The sequence below is a fragment of the Ambystoma mexicanum genome, chromosome 1q, assembly GCF_040938575.1.
Source record: "Ambystoma mexicanum isolate Mex_15411 chromosome 1q, UKY_AmexF1_1, whole genome shotgun sequence".
NCBI classification, from domain to species: domain Eukaryota; kingdom Metazoa; phylum Chordata; class Amphibia; order Caudata; family Ambystomatidae; genus Ambystoma; species Ambystoma mexicanum.
In genome coordinates this window covers 668,048,671-668,061,650 of record NC_090922.1, presented here as the reverse complement: position 1 = coordinate 668,061,650, position 12,980 = coordinate 668,048,671, and positions in this window count along the sequence as shown.

Sequence of the window (12,980 nt, the reverse complement as noted above, 5' to 3'; positions counted from 1 at the left end):
CCTGAGTCTAATAGGTGTGTATCTTCTGTATGTGCCTCCAGTTATGAGCCAGTTATCGTGGTAAGGATACACAGGAATGGACTGCCTGTGCAGGTCAGTCGCTGCTAGCGCTAGTACCTTTGTAAACACACTCGGGACTGAGGCAATACCAAAGGAGAGACCTGATAGTGCATGTGCACTGGCAACATTGAAATGTGAAAGTATGCATCTTTCGTGGCCAATGTGGCCATGTAATCCCCCTGCCGCAGTAATGGGATTACTTCTTAACAGTTGTCATCCTGAACTTTTGAGATTGGACAAGGTACAAGGAAGTATATTGAATAAATACCCTTGTTTACCTGGAAATGAGGGATGACTTCGATGGTAGCCTTTTCCAGCAGGACCTGGACCTCGTTCAACAGGATGTGCAGATGGTCTGATGCCAGTTGTCTGCTCCCAGGTGGATGTTAGCGGGGTGGCTGGAGGAATTTGATGCAGTACCCGTGGGCGATGGTCTTGAGTACCCACTGATCTTATGCGATCCCCTCCCACGTGTGGATAAATGTTGTTAGACATCCCACGACCAGGGAAGTGTGGGAGGGGACCTGTACTGCTGAGTCACTTGGAGGTGGAGGCCGACAAGCCTCTGGAAGCAGAGTTTCTGCCTCTGCCTTTTCCTGATGAAACCCTATTTGTTGAGGAGACTAGAACCCACTGGGGGATTCCTGTCCTGAGGTTCAGTTGGAGCCCCCGCGAACCATATGCCCCCAAAAGGGCCGGCGGGTGTTGTAACTGCCTCGCTAGATGAAGGGCTTAGCTAAGATCAACTGAGCAATTTTAAGTTCTCGTGCTGCTTCTTGGTGGTCTCCAGAGCCTCATCAATTGCTTTCCCGAAAAGGTTAGCTTCCTCCACCAGCTTATTGATCAGGGAGGCCTGGGTCTTCGGTTTAAAACCTTAATTTTTTAGAAGGGTGTGGCATTTGAGAAGGATCCCCTGGGCAAGGACACTCCCCGCAGTTTCGGCAGAGTTTATGCAGAGTGCAAGGTATTTTTAAGAATATTCGGGGTGACTTGCTGTCCCTCCGCAACCACTGCTAAATGGTGGGTCCGAGCGTGTTCTGGGACATCTTGGAGGCCCTCCTGGATGAGACCCCACTGAACATCACTGTAGCTCACCAGTAGCATGGTATTGTTGTCTATCCTGGTGGAATAGGCGGCAGAGGTGGTAACATGCTTGCCAAGGGCATATCATTTCTTGCATGCCTTGCAGTCCTTGTCGGAAGGGGATTCTGATGAGGACAGTGGTACCTCTGCCCTCTTACGTGTAGTGGTGATGACCAGGGAGCCTGGGACGGCATGGCCCCTGATGTACAGTGGGTCAAAAGGAGCCGGGCAGAACATTTTCTCCACACAGGGATTAACCGCACATGTGAGCAATGAGGGGGCCAGACGCTTCTTGACTGAGTTGAACAAAGGGATAGCTTGGCTGACGGGGGTCTTTACCTTAAGGATACGTTCGACAAAGTCTGAATCAGGGACAGCTTTTTGTGGGGTGATCTGAAAGTGATCAACAGCCCTTTTTAGAAGGGTATTGAACACCATCTGGCCAATAATAGGTGAGTCCCTGGTATGCGGAGTAGGAGGGGCATCCAGGAAAATGTTTGCTGGGTCTGTGTCATGTGGGGGGTGGTAGGCCACGTGCCCTGGTCATCTACAGGGTTCCAGTCGGGGTTCTGATAAGTAGAGCCTAGGCCGTCCTGGCCAGAGTCTTGGACATAGAAAATGTCTTGAGCAGGGGCACCTGGTTCATCCAGAAAAGACCCACCTGGGGGTCCTGATAGGATTCCACCAGAGATGAGAATTGACCACATGGGGAGTGGAGCCTCTGTGACTTAAGAGGGACAGGGGTAAACATCCCTATGTCTCTTTAAAGTATCATCAAATTGTCCTGAGAAGTTAATGAACTCTGAAATTGTATTCATACAAGCCTTAAATGTGTTCCTGGTCCATTCAGAGGAGTCTGAGGGATCAGGTGGGGGGAAAGGCCATGCAGGAGGAGCTGTGTCTTGGTGTAGGGCTTCAGAAAGAGGAGTAGAGGCCGGCAAATAGTCCTCAGGCAAAGAGGAGGCCTTATTGGAGTCCAGAACATGCAAATTATCTTTGGAAAGCTTTTCTCGCACCTTTGGGAGTGTTTTTGATGAGTGGACCCATTTCGGCACATCCTTCGATGCTACCTTGTCTCTCGGCGACACTGCGACTTTCGGTGCTACCGCGTTGGAGGCCATAGATTCAGTAGGCTCGCCGGAAACAGAGGAGGCTTCACTGTCATGCATAGGACAGGTGCGCAGAGGGCGAAGTACAGAAGACACCGCCAAGGACATCCACAGGCCTGCAGGCACAGAAACCTTCCTCAACAGCTATGCCAAGGGAAGTTTAGGGGTTGTGTACTTTAGAGCAGGTGGTGCCTGTGTTTCCCTGTCGCCAGGATGTGGCTTCCCCATAGCACTGTCAGCGGCATGCTTGTTGGTGCCAGGGACTGACAAGTGGGAGCGCGAGGTCAGCGGCCTACAAATTGGTGCCACAGTTGCTCACATACTCCTCATCTGAGGCGACGGTGCCAGCGGGGGAGTAACTCTCGGCCTGCATTGCATATGCCACCCACCGGTCTTGGGTCAAAAGAGCTTACAAGCTTTACAGTTACGCTTGTCGTGATCACGAGGGAGACACTTATTGCATCGGCGATGGGTATCTTTCCAAGGAAATTCGCTATTGTAAAACGGACAAAACTCGAAAGGCGTCCTCTCCATAGTAGAGGGAAATGGAAGCCAGACCAAAGGAAAGGGGAGAGAAGGGGTGAAGAAAAGACAATTAAAAGAGAAGTCAGTGTGAACAAGGCCTCACTCTCCCAACTGTAAAGGACATGCCGGAAGGCCAAGGCCACGTGTAACACAGTCATTGAGCAGTCAAGGGATGGATCAACAGCGGACAGGATCAGGCACAGAACAGCCATCGAGTAGTCATCGAAGGCAAGCGAACCCGCCGAAGAAACAGGAAACAACAATATAAAACTCTTAAGAACTCTGCATTATGTGCAACTCACTAGTGAGGTGGAAAAAACTATCTGTGGGACCTCGACACGTAAAGGATTTTGGTTACGCTACACGTCAGATTGGGGATAGTTTTACAGTCATGCCAATGTCGACGTCCCTTTTCGATCTTCGAAACAAAGATAAAATTCTCTGCAATTACCACTAGATTTTGGACTATATGCACAGCATGTGATTCTAAGCAGTTTCACAAACATCAGAACAGTGAATATCTTTTCTAAAATAACACATTTTACATCCTATGTTCAGTCATTAAAAATAATTTCTTACAGAGATTTGCAATACATATCAATGTTTTTATGATATTTATCAGTGGGTCAAGGTGGATCATCAGAGTGTACAATAATACTGTCATGGCACCAGCATGGCAGCCAAAGCTTTGGAATCTACATCATGGGCTGTGATATACGAGCCATCAATGTGTCATGGGGCATCAGTACCCGGCTGGCGTGCAAGGCCATCAGCCTTGCCACAGCAGCATAGTGCTCTGGCACTGCTGAGAAAAATCTTGGATCGGTTGGCATGCGTTGCCTGTGTTGGGTTTCTCCCTGGTAGACAGATTGTGCCTTACTATTACTGCCTATTGGAAAAAATATATTTTCTAAACTGTTTTTAATGCCACTTTTAAATGTCTGACACTGAGTTTGTTGTGTATGCTATAGAAATGGTACCACTCACTTGCTCACTCACTCTTATCATTACTCTGATCTGAACAGCTTGGTAGTGTATTTCTTCAATTGGTGACTGGATCAAGACTTATTGGAGTTTTTCTTCTCTCCATATTTGCAGACAGACTTTGCTTAAAAATTCCAACCTGGCACCATTATGGCTCCATTATTGGACCAGGGGAATTTTTGCCCTGGGATTTGTCTACTATAGATACCTAGTCCAGCAGGCATATTAATCTTTGTTTTTAATCAGAGGAGGCAGAGTGGCTACGGGGAAGGGCCACGCTTGTCTCTGAACACAAACAGAGAAAGTCAATCTGAAAAATTCCATCTATTAACCAATCAAGATTTTCTTGATTGATAATATAGAAAGTATCAGCATACGTAGCATTAGCCATGATTCTCAAAATTACATTTTACTTCTTAGTTGTTTCCACAGTTGATGTCTATGGAACTGCTGGTCACCTGCCTATTCTAAAATAAGACAGCATAGTTAGGCATAGTCTGTTGATGTCAAGAAAGATCTGTTATGCATTGCAATTTCAAGATTGGCTGCATGGTGAAGAGGTTCTCACAAAAGAAATCCTCTCAACTCATTATGAAAATGATCACTACCATCCATCTCTGTAATATATGCAAAATGAGAGAGTTTGGGCCATTTGTTGTGGTTATTTTGTATATGCTTCATTGCAGCGAAATTGAACAATTTTAATCCATATCAGGATACATATTTTGGGATAAAATGACCAAACATATATCCTGATAAGCATATAATGATATGCCATGTAATGGCTTGATTAATGTATGACATGACAATCACAGTGAACCCAGCAGTACTAGAAAGCTCCCAAATAGCTTGTCACTCCTGGTTTGACATTTCAACAAAGCTCCAAGTTTGGCAGTCACAGCAAACTCCCATTTTACATAATTCCAACACTTAACCATTCTAATTCAAACCGTAGTATCCTTGAGCGCAAACTGCCACTGGAGAATCTCTGCTACTGCAGCTCAAACTGAAAAGTCGCATGACATGTTTGTATGCTCCACCGAACATAATGGTAAGCAGGGTTGCCTTGGTTCGAAGACTTAACTAATTCATTACTTACGAAAGATATAGCTTGAACAAAACTTGATTTAACTGCGTTTTTTATTTTGTTGTTACTTTTGTTTTAGTTTTTTCGTTCAGATTTATTATGGGTTTGAAGAGCATCTTCTTTAACAGCCTTTATTTTCTTTTTATGTTTCTTTCGGCCATTCATATAGTTGTTGCTTGCATATAGGTAGGTTGCATATAGGTTGGATTGATGAAATTACCTATTTTCTCAGAATTGTGCCAATGTCCAGCAAGTCTACTATTAACAGTTAACAGGAGTCAAGAAAGGGAGTTCTTCTGAACCAATCCGATCTGTTAAAGAACTAGACTGCTCACTTCGGTCTATCCGAGTGATCTTCATGGTTTCAGATATAATAAGTCAATGTCAATATTGGTTAGCTCTTTACTTTGCATGAATGAACATGCTGGATTGGTTCCGCAATTAAATATATCAGCACTATCAGAGCAGATGGGAGGGGAATTTAATTTCTGAAAAGGGGTTGAATGACTTTCAGCAGGGTTATGCCACATCTCCTGAAGAGAACCGTCCCTAGTCCCATAAAGGGCTTCCCTTCCCAGGTTATCCTCCCACTGTGCACCACTCCCAGGGGGGTTATTGTAATGTGGATGCACCAGCATGACCCCCTGTGAAATGTCTCCCCATAGGGGAATAGGGATGGCATCTTCTTTACCAGCCTTTCTTTTCTTTTTATGTTTCTTTCGGCCATTCATATAGGTTGGTTGCATATAGGTAGGATGCATATAGGTTGGATTGATGAAATTACCTATTTTCTCAGAATTGTGCCAATGTCGAGCAAGTCTACTATTACCACTTCTTTTCCTGGTAAGACGTCTTGCATGTTTGCGAGTCTTCTAAACTCTTCCAGAACGAATTCAGAGAGTGGTGTGTCTTCAAAAACCTCACCTACAGTCTGTGAGTGATTGGGGAACCCATGACCACTGCAATGTGCTCACTTGTATCTCGGTTTGTTGTTTTTTGATGAGGATTTGTTCTCAACAGCGCCTCGATCCATTTAACTGCGCTTTCTGTGATTGTGTTGAATGTGGTGGTGTTTGCTTCCAACCTTTTCATGGAATCTTTCATATCCATGATGAATTTAGATGTATCATTATTTATTGCCATATTAAGGCCCATCAGGGTCGATTCGCAGCTTCCCATGTCTTTTTTGAGTTCCAGTAAAGCACCTGAATTGTAATGGACTTCGGCTTTGAGTAGCTCGAAAACATTTACCAGTGATGTCAGAACAAAGCTGAGCGCTGTAAGAGTCGCATCTGGGAGAGATTTCGAGTTGTGATTTATATCTTGGTCTTTTCTTTCTATATTTAAAGTCTTAGGCGCCGTCGGAGCGTGCGAGAGTTGCATGCACTCTGAGGTGGTATTGTCGGGTACCATTGCAGTTTTCTCCCTTCTGTTATCGACTTATGATGCATGATAAAGAGTGTGGTCTCGAGGCTCTCCAGATTTTGCGTATTGCCAGCACTCCATCTTTTTTTGGAAAGTGCTCATTTATTCTCTTTTGATGTTTTTTGCTGTAACAGTAACATCAAGGACATTGACCCACAATGAGTGCACCTGTTGAGAAGTTCTTGGAGGAGAAAAGACTTCTAGGGTGGCATCTGGTGGAAAGATACAATGTGGGCTCACGACTTCTTGCATGAGAACTGACATGACCTGATTTAAAATATCTGACCTGTTGAGGACTTTGACTGGTGAAATGTAGTGCTGGTTTCCACCCACATCCCATTGTCCAGTTCTGGGTCCCGGATATCGTCGGTCATTGCACTGCTGTATAGGTTGTACATTTTAGGAGAGCATGGGGATTTAGTTAGGCTGGGCATTTCAGGGACATTTTAATTCTTTCAGAATCAGCTCTCTGAATGAAATTAATGAAATTACGTTAGTTTCTTACCTTGCAGCGCCACAGCCTCACAGCCTAAAAGCCCTACAGCCACTTCCAAGCCACTTGCCGAAAGCATGTGCGCACAAGGTGAGTGGCCCGTGGTATTTGTAGATAGAGGGAGAAGTGGGCTATGTGTAGAAATATCTGTTGATTCACAAAAGAGAGCGTTCAGCACAGCCCAACAGCCACTTCCAGCCCACTTGCAAAAAGCACGTGTGAATTTCATTTGCGACCTTGTCTTCCCTACAGGAGTCCAGATATCTTTGAAATGAAGTGCCTCATTTTGTTTCAAGGTGGCTTCCAAGTTAACAGGAGTCAAGAAAGGGAGTTCTTCTGAACCAATCCGATCTGTTAAAGAACTAGACTGCTCACTTCGGTCTATCCGAGTGATCTTCGTGGTTTCAGATATAATAAGTCAATGTCAATATTGGTTAGCTCTTTACTCTGCATGAATGAACATGCTGGATTGGTTCCGCAATTAAATATATCAACACTATCAGAGCAGATGGGAGGGGAATTTAATTTCTGAAAAGGGACTGAATGACTTTCAGCAGGGTTATGCCACATCTCCTGAAGATAACCGTCCCTAGTCCCATAAGGGGCTTCCCTTCCCAGGTTATCCTCCCACTGTGCACCACTCCTAAACACAAATTGATACAATAAGAGTCCATTAGTTATGATACAATATAAAAATCTAATGCTGGCCTAAAACAATGTCACTCATTATCTTCCTCATCTTGCTCATCCTAGTTGCTCTTCCCCTTCCTTGCCTCTCTTCCTTATCTCAGGCACTCTCCTTTACCCTTGTCCTAACCCCTCTTGCTCGCCATTGCCCCCTTTCTCTTCCTAGTCCATATTCCATATCAACGTCTCCTTTCCTTCCTAGAACCTCCTTCTCTACTCATCCTGGTCACTCTTTCTCCTCCAAGTCCCTCTTCTTCGTCTTTCTCATTCTTTGCCTTCCCTTTTCCTCATTTTAGCATGTCTTCCTTATTCTAGTCCCTCATCCTATTCCCTCCAGCTCTTCTTTGTCCCAGTCCCTCGACTCCTCCTATTTTTCTTCCATGTACCTCTTCCTCGTCTTATTATCTCTTACACACTGTTATACCTAATTTTCATCCTTATTCTTCCTCATCATCTTGGTCCCACTTCTAATGCCTCATCCTAGTCACTCTTCCTGTTGTAAACCCCAGCCTCACCCCTCTTGCATATCCTTAATCTTCCTGTCCATCTTCCTCCTCTTTTTACTCACCCTATTCCATCTTTTCATCCCTTTTCCTCATTCTAGTCCCTCTTCCTTGTCTAGACCATTTTACTCACCCTAGAACCTCAACCTATTCCCGCTTTCCGTTCCTTGGTCTAATCCCACACATTTTGCTATTTTTTCTTCCACATCTCCATTTCTTCCACATGGTCCCCTTTCCTATTCAGCAACCAAATACTTCCTCTTCCAGGAACCTCATCTTTGTTCTAGTCTTTTATTCTCATTGTCATTCCTCTTCCATGTCCTCCACCTTTTTCCTCATCACTCTTCCTCATCCTAATCCCTCTTTTTCATCCTCTTTTTTATCCCTCATCCGGGTCCTTTGTCCTCATTCTAGTGATTCTTACTCATGCTAGTCCCTTGTCCTATTCCTTCTTACTCCTCTGAATACAGTGTTCTATTCCCTCTTCCTCATCCTGTTCCCTCTTCCTTGTCCTAGTCCATTTTACATGTCCTCATCCCTCTTCCTTACTTTAGTCCCATTTCCTCTCCCTATTCCTTTTTCCTCGCCCACGCACCTCTTTCTCATTGTAGTCCCCCTTTTCAGTAATAGTACCTGTTTCTCATCCTAGACATTGTTTCCCATTCCTCTTATTTGTCCTACTCCCTCTTGCTCTTTCTCCTCCTGTTTCTTTCTCGCTGTTCCTACTTTCTTGTGTCCTTGTCAATCCTACTTCCTCATTCTCATTTCTAGTCCCTCTTCTTCATCCTATTCCCTCATCCTAGTTTCTCTTGTCAGTGCCTCGTTCTCTTCTTTGCCCTACTCTGTTTTCCTTTTCTAAGTCCAAATATTTTACCTGTTGGGTCCAAAGGGATGCATTGAAACTAAGCAAAGGATGAAGTGTTTCAAGTAAATTCTGAATTTCCCCATTTTCCTTCATCCAGCCAGACCAAACTTTCTCAAAATGTCTTCAAGGTTCAGGCAAGTTTGGTATCACAGTTTGTATAAAGCTCACATGGTTGGAGTACATGCTCACTCTTGTAGGCAAATCCAGAAGAAGGAGGTTAATTGTATATGCCCACCAAACACCCCTAGAGATTCTAGTTCTCTGACTGACCAGCTGAACCTTTAAGAGTGCCATCAGAATCTGAGTTTATCCACCAAACTCACACATACGTTTGAGTAGGATTTTGAGTACTGGCGAAACATGCAAGAAATCAAGAGTCTTTCAAATCCAAAACAGGCAAGCACCAGTTAGGACCATGGCTTTCATGACAGGTGTGTACCCATAATACCTCTTGGTTTTTGCTCTTAATTATAGTTACATTCTGTCCGATTCATTCCTGCTTGGAAGCACCTTTGTCAATCAAGGACAGCCAGTAGGCAGCAATGAATGAAAAATGTGACCTGGAGTAAGTACACAATTGAAGGCTCTACAATGTGAAAAGTCCCAAAATGTACTGAGGTTTTATGATCTTTGGGTTGTTAAAGTGATGGGCCATCTGATTTTTTAAGCTAAATCTAAAAGGAGTATCTGCTGATTGGTTCATTTGTGAAAAGAATTAAATAGGTTTCAAACTGTAAACAGTTTTAGGCATTTTTCCCACTTGCCAGGTGTCCCAAGTCTAGGTGTTTTCTACTGACTGCTGTGTCCCAAATGTGGACGTTTTTCCCACTTGCCAGGTTTCTGAAGTCTGGGTGTAATTACTGCTGTGTCTCAAATGTGGGTGTTTTCACCATAGAATACTGTGTCTCAGTTCTAGGGGTTTCCATACTGCTCCAGTATTTCAGATCTAGGTGTTCTTCCCTTGGCTGCTTCAGACCACTTCTGGGTGTCTCTCCAATCACTGTTTCTTCAATTCTGGTTGTCTCCCCATCTAGCACTGTGATCCAGCTCTGAGCGCTCCCCCACCACTGCTAGGTTCAGTTCCGGGATCTCTCTCTAGCATTACAGCAAAGCCCCCCAGAACTAGGGCTCTCAACAGTACAGGGACCCAATTTAGGTGCTCCACCACCGCCGCTGTGCTTTGAATCTATGGGTTTATAGGAGATATCTAGCAGAAAAGTAGAAAGGCAGCTGTAAACTGAGTGAAGACTTTGCAGACAGCCCAAAGGGTAAGGCTACCAAAGCGCACACTCAGGAAAAACCTTCCAGCCCTGCCCTATTAGGACCTTTCCCTCAAACCAATCTGTAAGCCAAAGGACCCCGAGTCACACGCACCACCCTATCCCAACGATAACCACAGAAAACAGAAACCACCAAGAAAACCACGACTATAAGGGGAACCTAAAACTAAACAAATATAAAAGACAACAAGAAGTCCCCCAAAAACTCAGAAAAAAACATAATAACAAACTCTAAAATAATTGGAAGACTAGAAGAGAACAGAAAATGCCACACCAAAGAACAGTATGATGCAAGCGAAAACTAGGAGAAAGGATAAACAAAATGGAACCACACCAATTCACCACAGAACCAAATACCACACAACAATGGAGCACACACCCATAAACGTGACAGGAAAAAGACCAAATTCAAAAACAAGACAGAAATCATTATACCTAACACCATACCTCACTACAGACCACATGCCAGAGCATCATACAACCACCAGAAAGGTTACATACACTGGCAGGATACCAGGACTGAACAGGAAAAGAGCAGAAACATGCAGAAGGAGAAAGATGGAAAATTACACCTTCACGCCATACATCACCAAAACCAGGGGGGATCTAAAGCAACAACAACTAGATGCAGAAAAGGAGCCAGAAGAGGTCATGGAACCAATACGAAACCTAGCCGATCTACTCAATGACGAAACAGACCTAAAAAAACACATCCTACATCCTGAGAATAATGAGGAAACTCACCACGAAGGCTACACAAAGACGAAAGCAAGAACAAAACAGGATACTATAAAGAATAAAGTACACTGCAATCTAATCAATACATGGTCGATGTTCAAACATGTTACAGAGATCTACGGTCTACTCTACGACAGTGGAATTGCCATCCTATTCATCACAGAAACCCAGCTAGATGTTTTGTTATGTTATGTTATCTGAATTTCAAGAGCGCACGTACGCCAAAGGCATCATGGCGCTGACAGTTAAAGCATGTCAAGAGGAGCTAAAATAGGTGAGTTTTCAGAAGGGAGCGGAAAACAAGATGGTCCACCGTGGTACGTAGGGCAGCAGGCAGGGCATTCAATGCTTTAGCAGCGGCCAGCGAAAAAGCCTGTCGGCCAACACGAGAGAGTCTGACCCAGGGCACTGCCACTTTGGAGGCTGACTGAGAACAGAGACAGCGAGATGGCACATGATGTAGAATTTATTTTTGAAGATATTCTGCCCCTATGCCAGAGAAAGCCCGGTGGACAAGGCAGAGTGACTTAAACAAGATCCTCTGCTCCACTGGCAGCCAGTAAAGCTCTCTGAGCAAAGGGGTCATGTCTGTCCCATAAGAGCGGCGCAGCACAGCCCTGGCGGCTGCGTTCTGCAGAAGTTGGAGGCAATTTATAAGAAACCGCGGATGAGCCAAGTACGAGTTGCAATAATAAACTGCACTCAGCACAAGGGCAGCCACTACTGGTGCCTGAAATTATTCCTGGATGTAAGAGAGCACCTTACAAAAGATGTGTAATTTAGAGTGATTCTAAGTGATCCGACCACGGCTGATTTTGCCACGGCCGGAATGTTCGCATGAGAAAGGTGCGAACTACCAAAAGTTCACACCTTTCTCATGTGAACACACTTATATACTAAGGGGGCTTCAGGGGTTTCCCGCACAACCCCCGCTCACTATACTGTAAGTTATAGTGAGTGGGGTGTTGCGGGGGAAACCCCTGCAGCCACTGTTTTATTTTTTCATTTTTTTTTTGCTGGTGTGCTGCCGGGGTCTCCCCCGCAACACCCCGCTCACTATGCCACATAGTATAGTGAGCGGGGTATTGCAGGAGACAAGCCCCCCGCAGTCTTTTTTTTTTTTTACTTACCTGCAATTCTACCACCAAAGGTTCGAACACCATCGCACAGAGTTGCATGCATGTTTGGGGAGGTTGAGTATTTGTTGAATGGGCGACAATGATGTTCCAATTCACACCTGTTTACAGCTGTGCTGGGCCATTGTCTCACACCATTAGCATGGGCTGAAGGAGGTTAAATGACAAAGGGGCTCCTATAAACCTGTGCAAATGAAGAAGAGCGGGCCGAGCCCCAGGTGTGAGGCAGTGTTCAACACCTCGCTGCCAGGTTACACTTCACAAAGAAGGCTCCCTTTGAAGTGCTGTGGGCCCACCTCAAGATTTACTGTCTCACTTAATGGCCGGAGCAAAGGATTGCATTGTTTGTTTGTTTTGTAGCAGGGGTAGCAGGGTGCAGTGGCAAGGAAATGCAAAACTTACAAGTTACTTCATAGTATAACGTACAGTAGAGAATACAGTAGGTCTCTGGAACACAGATAATTACAAAATATACAAAGTTCAAGTAAGGTCAATCAGAGTTGCATATGTATAATGTCAAGAATTAGTACAAGTAATTCAGTAGGAGGTAGGTGACACAGGTCAACTGAGGTCAGTCGAGGTGAGGAGTTGAATGACATTTTTTATGAAACGAAGATAGGGCAAGTCCACTCTTAAGTCTTGTGGTAGTGAGTTCCAGGTTTTTGCAGCCTTTCCCGGGAAGCTATTTCCTCCGATCGTAGTGAGTCTAAAGTTCGGTACTGTCAAACAATTAGAATTAACAGCTCTGGTCAGTCTGAGAGATGTTCTCCTGTGGAATTTGTCAATCAGGTATCTAGGGGCGGAGTTATTAAGGGCTTTGTGGGTCAGGGATAACATCTTGAGATTTATTTTGTTCTCAGTGGCCAACCAGTTGTGATGGCGTCTGGCGGAGGAGATGTGGGATCTTTTGTTTATGCCTAGTGCTGCTCTCAGGGCATTATTTTGTAGTCTTTGAGTTATTGTTTTATTAGCTCTGGAATATAGAGCGTTGCAGTAATCAATTCT